Source organism: Anser brachyrhynchus, assembly GCF_964034855.1.
Source record: "Anser brachyrhynchus genome assembly, chromosome: 3".
NCBI classification, from domain to species: domain Eukaryota; kingdom Metazoa; phylum Chordata; class Aves; order Anseriformes; family Anatidae; genus Anser; species Anser brachyrhynchus.
Window position 1 is genome coordinate 4,892,320 of NC_137696.1, and position 16,507 is coordinate 4,908,826.

The following is a 16,507-nucleotide window of genomic DNA, read 5'->3' on the forward strand; positions in this document are numbered from 1 at the left end:
CACACTGCTGAAAGGGACTTAATGTAGAAGTAAAATCTATTCTACTTCAGGTCCATGCAAAGGACCATATAGCTAAGCCTGTAATGTGCAACACAACATCACATGGAAGTGTTCAAGCTAGCTTGAAAAAATGTCAATGGGGCCAAAAGTTGTATATATTTATATCAGGTGATATTTATAACACAGTAAATAGTCTTGATGAGACACAGATCCAAAGCATCATGTTAATGTGAATTTTATTCTTCTAAAAGACATACATATGCAGGGTATTTGCACTGAACTGTGAAGGTAACACCAGCTCACTGGGAACTTGTCTCTAACGGCATAAGGATGTAGCCATGCTCTTAGCAAGGATCCCAAAGCTTTCATTACTCAACCAAGTCATATTTCAATGTAGCTCACAATGAGAGTGGCACGAAGAAAATAGTTAATATAGTAAGCCAGACTCAAAAGTTAGGCCTGCAATCCACCTAGCAAAACTGCAGAAAGATGGAGGAAGGATTATTTCCATTTTAGAACAAATATATCTCATACATTTTGTAGAAATGAACAAGAAAGAGTGGCTACAGCTCTTCCAATGAGAAGGGAGAACCTGCATTCTAGAATGGTCCATTAACATTCTTCAGTTATCCATTCCAGAAACACAGGATTCCAATCAAAGATTCCTGTAATCAATAAGTATTTTTAGCATCAAGAGATCTCGTATTGAGAATTTCAATAAACACTTTTTTAAATTTAATAATGAATTAAACGTCAAGTGACCACAATGAAATGAAGTACTCTTTTTCCCAGTTAAAAAGCATAAAAAGACACAAAGAGATCATTTGGGGTTGAGATGCAGCCCAGGACATGAGTTTTCATATTCTGTGTTTCCATTGTGTAGGTAAACATGAGTCTAAACAGAGGTTCATAATCACATGGAAAGTCTGTCTCAAAGCAGTAATCGAACCCAAATATTTCGGCTTCCTGCTCTGTATTTTTCTTACCCAGTTACCTTAGTGATTAAATAGAAGTCACTCCAAATGAATAAGCTCAGGAATATTTTCAGGAATAATGTATGTTTTCTTCTCATATCCAACCCCATCTTTTTAAAGCATCATAAAGAATTCAAGAGAATGCTCTGCAAAAGAGCAAGTGAATTGCTCATTTTTTCTGATTGACATCTGTAACTCCTCTTGCTAGTTCTAAACACAAACAATTCTCCGCACGAAGATACTGAAACATCCTTTTTCTGTGACTGCAATGGTTTTACATGCCTCCGCTATTATATCTCAGCAGTTCTAGGACCAAACCCATCAAACTGCAAATATGGCACAACTTGACAGGCAATGCAGATGTATTCCAAGTGTTTGGGATACGACTCTCAAAGTCACACGCAGCTGACTTTCTTGGCTAACTCTCACTCTCTTGGAGTTTTAGTTTCAATGTTTGCAATGGTCTTCAGCACATGTAGGTAATGGACCATGTAAATATCAAGCATTTTTGTAAGAACAGATCTGGATGTCCTCAATTATAATGCTTTCATCCATGCATTCCTGGTGATTTCCTTGAAACCAAATATATTGTTTTTCACAGGTATTTCCAAATCTGGTCCATAATGGGGAATGAATAGTAGAGGCAGTAAAAGTTTTCAGCTGGAAAAATTTCCCATAAAAAGTAAAGGCTTCCTTGAAAATGAAATTTTTCATAGTACTCAAGAGTTACATTTATCAGAGTTGAAGGTCCAGAATTTTCTATTAACTTCGCAAACACTCACTTCAGTGTGATTCTATCCAGGCTTTTAAAAATGTCACAAACACAGTGTGGACATTCATAGTAAGAATTAAAACTGACGGGAAAGGCTATATTTTCTATCCCATTAATAATGTAAGAATTTCCTTTTCTTTTTTTTTTTCCCTGCCTTAGTATGATCACATTTTCTAACCCACTACAGAGTAAGACAGCATTCAGTATATTTAAAGGATGATAATTGCTGCCTTTACTATACTTATCAGAAATGAAGCAGATAGGGATTCTGAACAGGTCCAAGACTTCGTATCTGAAAAACTTTCTGATCCCAAAATATGGTTGCAGAAAGGCCTGAGCTGTGGTAGAGGAGGGAGGAGAGGGATGGAAAGGGTCTGTCTCAAGAGGCTTCCAGACAGCTTAGAGAAGGAGTATTTTGATGGTAAACTCTCTTGCCAAACTTTAAATTGGCTTTTTTTTTTTTTTTAATATATAGTTGACAAAACTTGGGGCTCTTTTTTTTTTCCCTGAAATTTCTTAGTACAATATTATTCAGTAAGTACATATTTTTCCTCTCTGCCCAGAGATGGTGGGTTTTCAATTTTTTCTCCCATACAAGCGGAGATCAAGGACATTTAGGTATTTCAATGCAGGCCTCGAACAAAGATTTCTTCAGTGCTTCATTTACAACTTCCTAACGTTCAGCTCTTGTCAGTTTGCAGGTGGATGGGTTGCCCAGCTGTCATTCTGTACAGTGGTTTTGTACAACAACTGGAGTCAGGTTTTTCTTGCCTTATATTCCCCATGAATTTTCACGGATGGCATTTGCCAAGGTTTAAGACACAGCAATTCATTGAATAAAGTCCTAGTGTGTCTATCCATCAGCATCTGTGCGGATGAAGCCAAGCCTTCTCTGGGTGCATTCCCAAAACTTAATCAGGCTAGATACAAATGTGCACCATTTTACTGCTTGGCTTATGAATTCTGAAATATCCAGGTTCTTTACCTCATTCTGGCAGCAGAAAGCTGGGAGGAGGGATTTTAACTGAACATATATTACAAAAACACTACATTTAAGCCTCCTTTATATTGGAATGGAGAACTGATCTGAAATTCATCAGAGCCGTAACGAATAAAAGGTTCACTACAGGACTCATTGCACCATATCTCTACATTTGGTTGGGAGCTTCAACTTTATTATGTTATAATATCTTTAGAGTGCACACTCCACTCCAGGATCAAATCTGACTTGCTGCTCTTTCTTTGCTTTCTTTTTTAATACTGAAATGAATGTTATGCACTTTTGCTGTCCTTGTTTTGGTTTGACTTTGTTTGATCAGTTTGCCCAGCTGTTCTAGTAATAAGGTAAACATCAATTCTCATTTTCAAAAAAAACAAAACAAAACAAAAACTTTATTTTAATAATGTTTCTGTTTAATAGTATGATCTCAGAGTAGAGTTTATTGCTGCCTTTTTCCTTTTTTGCAAGACTTCTCTTTGTAAATGTAAATCATTGTTCTTCAATTTGATATTTGCTAATCCTGAACAAGTAAGAACCATATACTTCATGGTACTTGTCAGGACACAGAAGTATTAATAAACATAACTTTTCACATTCAGCATTCTGTGCTGTGTTCTAGTTTACTCTAAAAGGTTTAACACTAGGTAATTCAAAGTTTCTAAGGCCAGAAAGGCCAACCATAATTATTAACAGGTACTCAGGAGACTACTAGGAATTACAAGTTAATTCCTCTCATGTGTCTTGAATTCTAGAGAGGATTCCATGCTTTAAGATGAAGCTGAGCTCTTCTTTAATAAGTTTCACAAATTGATGATATGTCTTGAGTTTCACAGTTGTATTCAAACCACGTGCTCCCAAAGCTTCATCCTACTGGCCTCTTGCCTCTTCCTTCCTATTTTCCATCCTGCACTTTGTACGCACATTCCCATACAGCACATATTACTAACTATCCTAGGCCCCTGGTCAGCTGGAACCCATGTAGGATCCTGGCTATAGTTCAATTTTAGATGCCAACTTCTAAGAAATAAAATGAACAAAGTTAAAGGCTTGAAGCCATACAATTCTGAGCTTGCCACATCTTTCTGGTCAGATCCCCTGCACAGACTCTGCAAATTTACTTTTGACACATCTCTCTGTAGATTGTGATTGAGCAGCTGCTGGATCACACCTATTTGCAAGCTCTCTGGAAGACTTCCAGCAGTGATCATGCTACCGGCTTCGTGGGAAGAACCTAGCAGTATGCAATTGCAAGAGACTCAATGGTTGATGCAAACTTCTTCCCAAATCTATTTACCATTTTCCATTTAAGTTTAGAATTAGCCATTACTGTTGTGCCAGAGGCCCTCATCAGCTTGAAGATGTACACTGTACTTGGTGCCATACAGAATCATATAAAAATATGATCCCTATTCAGTCTAAATTACTTCTGTGTGTCCAGCATAACTAAGAGATACCAATATCAGGTACAATATCTAAAAGTGCGCTCATGAATCTGGATTCATTTCCACATGCTTTTTTGGCACTGCTGAATTTGGAAGTAGAATTCAGCTGATCAGTCTATGTAGATTAAATTGCCTTCCTTCCTAGTCAGTAGGAAAAGTTATGCAGCTGTTTCAAGGGCAGCTGTATAAATTCAACTAAATCACAGGAAAAGCTTTTTATTCATTATAATATGGCTTGAGGCAAAATAAGGCTGAAGTTATTAAACTGTAAGTAAAACTAGCCACAGTAAAATATACTGAAGTCAAGATTAAAAGCACATACAGAGTATGAGCTCTTAGTGTGGATGGTTAAGAGAGAAAATTATTCCTTGGTGAAAAATTGAAATTCCTGAAATCTCTATTCTTGTGACCAAACTGGGTTCTGGGATTTGAAAACTGATGCTGAATGCTTGTCAGCATCATTCGAAAGGAGAGAGAATCAATCCAGAAATTTTCACCTATAAAAACAAAAACAATAATGTGTTCTTTCAACCATGACCTTGATAACTTTTGTAAAAGCTTCAGACTGCGCTCTATGTCAAACTGTAGTTTTTTCATCGCAGGGCTGAACTGTTTGGAAAATGCAACATGGCCAGGATAAACCTTTATCTTCATTTGCCCATTGTTACTTGTATTTTTGTAGCCTTTTGGTAGCAAGAGGTCACATTTCCATGAAGATAAATTCCTTATTAGACCCAACTGTGGTCTGAGGTCATTGCATATCTGTGCCAGGACAGACTTAAAAGTGATGGTGAATAGGAAGTTTTTGTGTTGTATTGTCCTGGTTTACTGCAGCTGGAGCCAGACGGTGTTAGGACCAATATCAGCATGAGCTAAAGCAAGCATATCTTTCTAGTTGCTCATCACACAACAAAGAGTAAATAAACACTGTCCTCCATCCAGACTGAGCTGTCAGCCCAATTAGGCATGAGAATGTCCTATCGCACCACATTTCCTATATCTTCACCTTCAGTTTCTGCTGCTCATATGCCTGGGGTGATTTCAGATAGACGTGGCTGTATTTAAACACAGCTACGCTGCTGGCAGGGGTCAGGTCTGCTGTGTCAACACTAATCCTTCCTGTCTACTATCAGCTAGTTTGACATTTGATTTGTGTCAAGTTTCTGTGTCCACTGGAAGCCTAATATCACAGTTCTGAGATAACACTTTGCCCCACTTTCCTCTAACCATTGAAAAATTTTGTATTTTCTCTACTCAAACTCTGAATCAAGGGGATCTGAAGTTACCAAGGCAAAATTGCATATGCCTGGGAAATTATACTAGAACAGACATCCTTTCACTTCATAAATCCATGCCACTCAGCTGTAGCTATAAAAGAATTAAACAGAATGCCCTTTTGTTCAAAATCCAAACTACAAGAATTAGAAGCCTGATATTTTGAGCATCTCACTGAAATGTGCTCTTTGCTCCATCCAGTGCAACAGAGTAGGTCTAATATAACACCACGTTTTATATACATCTTAAAATTCGACACAAAAAAAGGCCAGCCACTCAAAGCACAGAATATCTTAATGTTCACATCAGACTTGTTCTAAACGAAGCCAAAGGCTTCTCTCACCCCCTCCAACTCTGCTGAATAGTTTGTTATGACTGTGATAAAGATCAGTATCTACTGAAAGATAAGCCAGGACCACCACCAATTTGGGCCTTCAAAGCATGCTGAACTGCATTATACCACAGTGTGAAAGGATATGCCTGTCATGAAGGTGCCAGCTCTTGTCACAAGGCTGTTCCTCCTATTTTAGCACTAGTTGAGGGTTTTCCCATGAGCCCCAATAGCCGTAGGTTGAGTTTCTAGCTGTATGCTGTACTGTATGTGATGTATATGGTCCACAGTTCTGGCATGCACAGTGATGAGCTACATCACTTATGTGAGATCAAACACAAACACATCTAGATAATTCTGAGCTGCTACCTCTCTGCATACTGACTTTTCACATCAAGATTTAAGTTTTCTTGTGCATAAACATTTCATTCTTCAGGTTCACAGACACAGGTAAGCAGAGGGAAAACTTGCCTAACACAAACAGCCCCTAAATGGGGGCTCATTGCTTGTCTCATTGGCATGTTTACTGTACACATTGAGTCTGTGGGAGAAAACATAGCATAACATCCCTGAAAATTAAGCCATTTCTTTAAAAAAAAAAAAAGGTACATTTAATCCCAGATATTTATACCAGTTTAGGCTGTCATCTAAGCTAAGAGTATTTTCACAATAGAATAACCCTCTTCTGTTTTGGCATTTACGCCGTTTGACACTTCCAAAATCAAAATCAAAACCTTTACCTCCAGGAAAAGACTTTTAAAAGTTCATATTCATGTTAAAAAATAAATAAAACCCCTCCCATCTGCATTATCGCAGGTATTTTAGTCTTAGCTCCAGAAAATGAGCAAAAATAACACTGCAAAATATGTGTGTATGTGATAATAGTCACTATGGATAATTATACACTATATGCAATTCAAAGTTTAAATACATTTTAACATTTAGTATTTTGCTTTTTTTTTTTTCCTTAAATAAGCACCTGTAAAAGGAAGCTTTCCTTTGAATAATAATATCAACACCTCTTTTTCTAAATTTTCATTTCTCACTCTTCCTTGTTATGTGGAAAATTATTACTACTCGTATCTGCTGACAAATAGGTGGATAAGGACAGTAAAAATGTCCACATCTCTATCTAGGATACGGAATCAAAAGTCAATAGCTGAGGGCAGGCAAGAGGCTCAATCTTCTGCGAGTGGCTGGAAGAGAGGGAGGACTAGAGAGAACCTCAAGTCTGCCATACATCCCTGATGCAGAAGAGATCTGTGTCACATAAGGGACAGGAACATTCTTCTTCTCCCTCCTCTTGAAAGCAAGAAGGGAAAGGAGGAGATGAAGCAGGGCTTTGCCTGTTTCCTGGATTTCCCCTGGGGCAGGATGACTATACATTACTTACTGCTTGCAGCATGGGCACAGGCTACTCACTGCTGTTCTTACACCGAACACAGACTTTGGGGCAGACTATGAATGCAGCAATATAAGGCATAAACTTTCATTGAAAATATTTTGTCTGCTTGATTTTCAACTACTAATGTCCTTCATTACAGCTGTTAACACACAACGGGGAACACAATAACATGACCAGAATGGACTTGTCCCTAATCTGAGTGGTTTACAGACAGCGCTCCTTAACTCTTTTATAAGCAATTCAGAATTTCTTGGGGTTTTCCAGCTGATTTTAGATCACTAGTTCAACTAAGTCACAACATGGCCTAGCCAGCATCTTTTCCCAGACAGGAACTAGAACACATGGCTTGTGGTTGCGGTAAATTAATAAGGGGGTGAAAAAAAATAAACAGAAGGGACTTTTCCCATGTGTTTTACATGCAAATCTGTCCACCATCCAGTTCATCTGTAGCACACCATTCTCTTGCCAGCCATTCCTGTGTTCACTTGCTATATAACTCTATGCTTCCCTCCACCACAAGCTGTATTTTTTAATGAATTCTCTGAATTTCAGAAGGCCAGATACTGATGATGTATGCTGGTGTCATTCTGCCGTAGATTTTTAAATCAGTTCCAGAGCTGCTTCTATATGTATTTAAATGTATGATGAATTCCTTACATGTACTTTATATAGCCTTAAGCCATAATTATTGCATCTATTTGTATAGAAATATTTCTACATTCTTCTGTTATCAATTTTTACACAGCTATGTAATAAAAATGGTCAGGGAAATATCTTTACAGCAGAAAAAATGACAATTTCATTACTTTACTTAAGCACATCACAAGCTAGACCCAAAAATTCTAACCTTGTGAAAATACAGCACTATAAATTCTTAAAATGCATCATTTTTCAAAGAAGAAAGATTCCCAATTCCCACTAAAATCCAGGATTTCCTGAAACAAGCTTTGCAAAACAAAAAAAAAGTGTGTTGTATTTTTAAACTATTTTTAAACTACATCCTCATCACCATCATTCATTTGTTAGTACAAATAGTTTTTTTTTTTTTTTTTCGTGGTGCGGCTGTGAGTTTCTTCATAATTATCTGTGGACTATCCCTGGAAACCACTTTCAGTTCATTTCCTCAGGCCTGAGGAGTGCAAGCAGAACTGACAAATGTTAGAAACACACTTAGAAGAAGTGCAGCTCCTCTTCCTTGTTGTTTAGCAATGTTTGGGTCAGTTTGTGGTTCACGTAGTCCGAGAAATCATTCAAAATTACAGTGATCAAGAGTCGCATTGCAGCAGAGGAAACCTACAAGGCTGACTAGTTTTCCCACAGTCCATGAATCCAAAACTCAACACTTGGTGCAGTCTTTGCTTCAGAGTTTCTACAGCTGAGCAACATGTGTACCCAGCCAAACTCTTGCGTACGGAAGGAGGTGGCCCTACCTCTTCCTCAGTCTGATTTTAAGGGAAGCTAACCACTGACTGCCCAAAGTTCACCAGAATACACTAGAGAAGTTATTTAACTTGTAAATAAAGGGTCTTGCAGTGGCCCTTTACAACAGCTCCAGCGATTGCTAATCTCTTGGATGTTCAGGTCTGCTTGTTCTCAGATACCTCTAAGAAAAGTATCAGGTCAGGCACTGGGACTCAGTCCAAAAACCCACTGAATCCTATGGAAACAATCCCACTCAGTCACCGCAGTTAGCATTGGAAACCAAATCTTCTTCCGTATGCACCTGAAGTATATCCACAGTCAAGTAGTTAATCTCCATCTCTATACCTTAAAACCATAGGTGTCCACTTATTCATATTCCAAGCATTTACCGTAACATCACAAGATCCACTCTTCATCCAAGACGTGACTTAAGCAGATAATAATTGTTGGCAGTAAAAACATATATTATGGTCATGCCCCTAATTCATGTTTGTTGTGCCAAGTGGTACATATAATTAATTTGTGATGTGTAATTTGTCCCATATCCATTATCATTCCTCCTTCTCCAATGTTCTTCAATGCTAGCCACTACACCATGGCTAAAAATAATATTTGTTGACAGGTTTATAATGCACAAAGGCTGGTCCAAATCTACACCAGCCATTTACTCTACAGACTGTACCCAGACTTCTCCAATTACTAGAAAATGATTAACGAGCTACAAAATATCATTTGAAGGGAAACTAATGAAAGAACTTGCTATTGATAAACTTTAACTTAAGCAATTGCTGCATACCTTTACTGTGCTCCACCAGGTTTTCACGTACAACCTTTTCCTTGTATTTTATCAGCAACCTACCCTGTGCAGCCATTTAGTAGTCATATTTGAGACCAAATGTTGTCCCTGCACACCAACACACACTTACTATGGGCACTAAAGGAAAAAAATGATAAAACAATAGCTTAAAAAAAATGGAGGGGAGGGGTCTTGAGCATATCTGAAGCCTGCCTTATGTATGTGGTATCACAGTGACCAGGTGAATTGGATCTCCTTATCTATAAATGCGCTGCTTGACCTCTGTGAAACACATGTATGAATAACTTACTAAAATATATTAAAAAAAAAAAAAAGGAGGGAAGGGAGTTTCCTTTAAGGAAAGATCATTTATTTTGTATATTTCAACACTGGATTTTATTCCAATTCACACATGCACTTTAAATGTCCTCTTTTTAGTTTCATACTTTTCGTAGTAGCAGGAAGCAAAAAGCTGAGCAAGAAAATATCCACATGCTCAGTTAAATAAATGTTCTGAGAAGGTTATTACCTTAAATTTCAAACTGAGATATTTTTAAAAACTTTCATTGAGAGGCTGTTCTGATTTTCCTCTTTTGCCTTCCCAAATTTTAACTAAAGGCAGCAATAAAGTTGTGCTAACGAATAATGAGATACGAATCTTCCACATGGGCACAAAATAAAGTACTTACAGGTGCATGCATACCTTCAGTTGTCTCATGAAAGAGGTTGTTAAATTGCCACAGGCTCCAAATTCACTAATTTATAGTAATGGGAAGCTATACAATATGCTCTTGAAGTGCAGTTTGCAGTGATAGATAAAGCTTTAGTCTGGCTGAACACATACAGTAGATAGATTAAGTGTCTGGCTTATCTGTCTGGTCCTGAGTGTTCATCAGTCAACCTAGCTAACAAGCTAAAACTCAGGATCGTGGTCAGCAAGTTAATGCTCATCTGAAAATATGGGGTCTGCAGTGAGCTCTTTCACATACAGAGAGCACGCTGAATCTGTTTAATGCTTGCTTACCCCTCGTAAAGCTCTCCAGCTAGGAAAGAAAAGAACTGTGGACTTGAGAAGCAAACTCTCCCCCTTGCATTTACTTCCCCATTCATTACTTTTTAGCATCACCTTAAGTAACAACTGCTGAAGACCATTATCAAAACCCTTTTATGGTGCCAGAAATCTCAATAGCTCATAAAGTTGTATTATGAACCACGCTAAATTTTGCATAAATCAAAAGTGATTTAATGTTTTTTTAATCAAAAGACTGGTGTTTTCTGTGTGGCTTGTTGCCTTCCAGCTTGGTATACAAAAACAGCTTCAAAGTAAAGACCCAGCTCATAAAGGTGAAGTGAGGTAAAACAAGGGTGTAGGAAATCTAGGTACCAATCCTAGTTAGGTGTAAAGCAGTACAATGCCACAGCTCTCACCTGAAATCCCAGCTACCATAACCAAGGAGGGAGGGAGTAGAATCAGTGGCTTCACCACTAATAACACTGATGCAATTTCACTAATTTAAAGGATATGACTATTAATATTTTCATAAGTCAAAGAAGTGATTAAAGTTGGATTCCAGAATAAAGAAAATGTAGAGAATGCACTATGGACCACATGAAGAGTTCAGCACAAGATGATCCCATTCTGAAAGATCAGCTCCTGCCCCGCCCCCCCCCCCCTTACTATTCACAACTGGAAGAAAAAAAAAGGGGGGGGGGGAAGGGGGGGAGAATCAGTGAACTCCAAACCCCTTTGCTGTTAATCCGTGCTGAGTTTCAAAAAGCCTGTGGAAGGACAAGACCTGAAAAGGTATTCACAATAAAAGAGGCAATGGACACAAAAGTATATGCTGCTAATTAAAAACTTAAAATTATATCACAATGACTTTAAATGAGAATGATCTCAGTCTAAACACATAATACTTTCTTTTGTGCTCTAGGTCACGCCGTCACTCAGATGCAGCATTCAGGAAGCACATTTCATTAGACTAAATAAAGCTTCAATCATGTGTAAAATTTCCAACTTGAATAGGCAGCCATCGTATCATTCATCAGTCTAGATGTATTTAATGGGTGTAATTTCTTCCTCATATTTCTGCGTGTTGATTGTTTCATTTTCATAATAGAAATCTATCAAGATTGCTTCTTTTGCTATGCTTCTGGTCAAGATAAACAACACATTCTAAGATGTACCCCAAATGCAATCCTTTTTGCTTGTAAAAAATTGGGTGATTGAGATAAATTTAAACTGAGACAAACGACAACACAAAAAAAAACACACACCCTCCCAGGAATCAGATGATAATCCCCATACTTGCATGTCTTGCAATAAATTAATTATGCTTAACCAAAACCAAATTGAGTAGCCTTGTTCAAACACAACAGCCCCCTGTGGATTCTGACACTGTTTCCACAGTTGAATGCAAAAAGATTATTTTAAACGTGAGACTTTAATGCTAAATACAACACTTAAGAGCCCATCCCCATCTCTCCCTTCCTTCTTCTCCCCATTTTGAGTAGATATCTATACATAGCAAAGTACTATGACAAAACTTTCTATCTTCTTTTTTTTTTTAAATATGAATAAGATGAATCATTAATTTGAAGAAGATTTGCAAAGTCATCAGGAAAAGACTGTAACATACAGAGTAGCTTTCCAGCATTATGTGTCTTCCAGCTTAGTTTTAAAACACAAAATACTCTTAGTTTTATGATTTGCATGCAGAATTACCCAGCTTATCAGAGACAAAATTATCACATCTTACGCACAGTTCTAGGCTATGCACATATTCAGAGTTAGGACCAACTTAGCAGAGTTTTCTGTCTAGGATAATTTCTGCACACCTCCGTCTTTATTCCTTTGTCTGCCTCCACAGAGGACAGAAATACAAAACATCCCATTGGAACCAGACTAGATAGCCACTAAGCCCTCACTCCTTTGACTAGCCTAAACTTTTCCCAGTTCTACTCCTTTTATCTTCCCTTCTCTTTATGTGCGTTTCATCCATCTGTTGTTTTCTCTTGTGACCTGGGCCCCAAACCTGTAATGAGATCTGTTCTGGTGCACCAGGCTCAGCAGCATCAAACAACAACATCCATTTCAGATACCCACGAGTCTAACTGGGCCCCCAAACCTTGCAGACTCATTCTTATTAGCAGCACAGCCAAGTTAAAAGCCAGATGAAAATACAAAGAACCTTACGCTTACCTTTTCTGATCTTTTGCATTTCAGAATCCTGGATTAAGCAAGCAGATGGGATAAGGGATTTATCCATCAAATATTGCAGCTGAAATCATAGTAGTCTCCCTGCTAGCCGTAGAGACCTGAAATATAAAACAATAAAAATACCAATTTAATATTTATTTTTACTAACAATTTCCAGCACAGATTAACTATTTTGGATATCTTCATTATTTTTGAGGGTTGGGACAGCATAGGAGGAGAATGACTTTCAAAGCCACTGATGACAGCCTAAAGGGGCCTTGATTCTTTTCTTGTGATGGAGATAAAAAGCTGACACATCTAGTGGGGAAAATAAGTGCACCTCAGGCAGTTAGTTTGGTTGCAACAGAAAGCAAAAGAAATTCCACCAAGAACACTTACAACCTGAAAGATAAAAACTTACTAAAACTAGCTCTACAGGGCCACCTTTATGGCTAGGATAAGTAGCTACAGTTCAGATAGCTTTCGTGATAATACAGCTACTCATACACAAGACTTTTTTTTTTTTTTTCAAGCCAATGGCTAGACTCTGGTGGCTTCAGTCGCTGCTGAATTGGAGAGCTTTGTACAACACCCACAAGAGAAAGCGAAGGAAGAAAAGCCAGAATCCTTCTCCAGGGACCATAGGGAGCCTGGAACCAATTTTCAGCTCTACCAAAAGGTTCCTGTGTGACCTCCTGCCAATTGTTAATTTTCTCTGGCCAAGAAGCTCAAATATATTTTAAACACCTAATGAACTTTATAGACCAGTGCCTCTGAGCCTTAATTCCCATAAATAAAATGCAATAGTACCTGGGAATCTTTTCAGCAGAAGAATTTTTAAATGGTCATAGTAACTACTTTTCCTCTCTTGCAACAAAGTGAGAGTAGGTATGAAATTTTCCTCATCCATAGCATATGGCATCAATGTAGAAAAGAGTAAGAACTCTTGTCAGATCGGTACAACATTTGGAGAGGATTCACTGAAAATCAACGTGAAACAAAATATCTCAAAGTTTCATAGCACAGATGTTTTATGTTGCATATCAAGAAAAACAGATAAAAACGCACCCTTTAAAGGGAAGTCCTCATCTATCTCTATAATAGGACCACTCCTCAGATTCATATGTATATGATGGAGCACTGAAAATAAAGATCAGCTATAGCCTGGCAGGTGCATAGGATTTTTTGGACAGGGTATCTCGGCAGGATACTCCCTTTATATTCTAAATTATCACGCAGTGTTTGCACATCTTTAGAATCCATAAAAGCACCAGAAAATTCTCACCCAAAGAGCCCTGCTCTGTAATAAAGCCATGGCAGAGGATTTAGGAGTCAGGACTGGGACACAATCTTGGCATAACATGGACATCCAAGAAGCAGCATGCAGGACTAGAGAACTTCCCTCTCAAGAATTGCTCAAATAGAGCTGCTTTCCTCCTTAACATGTATTCATATTTTTAATCATATTACAGTTTTGGTTAGATATCATCGTACAGGCCGCAATCATCTCTGAGGTCTTGCTGTCTTTGGACAGGCAGATTTAGGAACTGGATATTGTGCTATAGATATCCAGTTTGGACCTATCAAATGGATACTAATGTATTTTTGGGACAATCTTTGCAAAGTATAGCCATTTCCCAAAGGCTAACAAGAATGCTGTCATTTACTTCAGCGGGCACAAGATCAAATCCAGCATCACCGCAGATGCATTTCCCAACATGTTCTACTTGATAAAAATATTTCAGCTCTCAAAGGGAGTCAGCAATGAGAATTTTAGTGGAGTTCATAAACAGTCCCAACACGAGAGAGCTCAGCTTCAGACCCTGCCTTAAATTCTCAGCTCATCTGTTTCTCTCATTATGTCCAGCAGCTACAAAACAGTCTTGCTTGTCATGAGTGAAAAGGGTTAATACAAGCTGGAAGTTATTTACTGGTTAATAGCAGTGGAAAAATTGCAGAGCAGCTTGGTCCAGTATCTAATAATAAAAAATAGTTTCTTGTAAAGAGATTTAAGGGCAGAGACTCTCCAAGTGCTTCACGTTTTTTACATTTTTTCTTCAAGAAATAGAACAAAATGCCAGTAATCTCGGCATTTGGGGATAAAGTTTTCCATGGCTTTCTGGTGACCTTGTCAATAAAGAAACCAATGATTAGTAATCACAAGCAAAATCATAAGCTGGCTCTACCTGTCCCCAGTTCATCAGTGCTGTGGTATTTCAGGTGTCTGACTAGCATATTTAGCGAGAAATAATTTGGTCTATTTTAGCTGTGCAAAGACATTGCTGAGAGTAGTGGCATACTGTTAGATTGACTTCATTGCTATGAGATCCTGATGGTCATCTCCAAAAATAAGTCAAAAAATTGTGATGAGATGCCTATAAGACTCTGATACAGGGAAAAAAAAATCACTCAGAATTCAACCAAGTCAATAGCTGCAAGAAGTGTCACTGAACTCACTGATACTACTTTTAAGCATCTGAGAAAATCTTACATATTTTTTTGGTTTGGTTGTAAAAAGTGAGCACCTTCAATTCTCTTGAGTTCAAGAGCGCTAAGACACCACTGAAAATCAGGTGACATTGCTTAGGAAGTCTATTTTAGAAACCCATTTCTGCTTCAGCTACTACTTTCGTATAAAAAAATCCAAGCCTACGCTCAGCAGTTCAGAGAGAGCCATTAAATTCAGTGCACATTAGATGCAGTATTAAATCAAATCTTTAAATTTTTTTTGTATCCCATTTCCCATTGATATCAAATGCTTGGGACTTTAACTTTTACAGCAATTACGGTCTAGGTCAAAGAAAGATGTAAGGGTGGGAAAAAGGCCCAGCTCAGAAGGCCTCATTTCTAGAAGTACTATTGCCTAGCAGCCAATTGCACCACTGCTTGAGATCACTGATCTTTATTTTTGTCTGATTAAAATGTCTATAGCTTGACCCAGGGGGCAGCAAGCTAAGCTAAGGGCAGGCATCCCGTAACTCCATTGCTCAGGTGTTCCTGGACAGTAGGAGAAACAGAAAAAGCTGTTTGACATGACAGGTACAGCACTACTGCTGAGAAAATCACATGGAAGTAATGACTGAATTGATTTCTCCAGCTGAAATTCCTGTTTCTTGATGTACATTTGCATGGTGCCTTTGTTTCACCCAAGACCTCAGAACACAATTGCCATGACAATGGATGATGAGGCTACAAGTCTTTGACAAAACACAGTTCAGGTCCAAGTGGCAGTACGGTTCTCACTGCCTACAAACTTCATCCTGCTCTTAAAATTTCATGACAGAGACAACATGTCTGCAACCATTTATACTCAAATATTTGACAAAAATGGTGTGGAGCTGCCAGAGTTTGACATTTCCAAAACATCAGACTACATAATTAACAAATGGTAGGTTTGTCTTTTTTCCCTCTTGTTTTGAGTGTTTTTATTTCTCTTGCTATCAGATAGTTTGGAGGAAGCTAGCTTATGAAAAAGATCTAGGGTAGGCCCTTCTCTGAAAAATTCCCACTGGTCTGACTTCAAGGCTAATAAAAATGCTTTATTGTTTCTTCTGTTGATCCTCCTAACTGGTCAGCAAACCCCCAGGGCACAGTTAGTGCAACAAATTCAAGTTTGAGTGCCTGGTGTCTCATACACAGCTCTGGTTAGGAAAAAGTTTCCTGTTACAAAAGAACAGTCCCACTGAATAGCTGTATATTTGTTTTAATTATTATTACTTTTTAATTCCTTACCTGTTCTTGTCTGTTTTTGCAGGGAAAGCTCACAATGGTGATACAGATTTTCCACAGTACAATTTCTACACAAGTGTCCAAAATAAAAATTCTACAATATATGGAAAAAAATACAGAGCTGGATCCCACCCCTGCCTGCACTTTGAACATCACCTCTCT

General features: G+C 38.1%; 1 long non-coding RNA gene across 2 annotated transcripts in view; it reads right to left on the bottom strand.

Annotated features, from left to right (window-relative positions):
- Positions 1 to 16,507, bottom strand: part of LOC308192692 — a 195,060-nt gene that overhangs the window by 63,651 nt on the left and 114,902 nt on the right. For both annotated transcript variants that reach the window (XR_013949015.1, XR_013949016.1), the window contains exon 3: positions 12,620 to 12,735. This is a non-coding gene — a long non-coding RNA (uncharacterized lncRNA). The remainder of the gene's footprint in view (positions 1 to 12,619; positions 12,736 to 16,507) is intronic.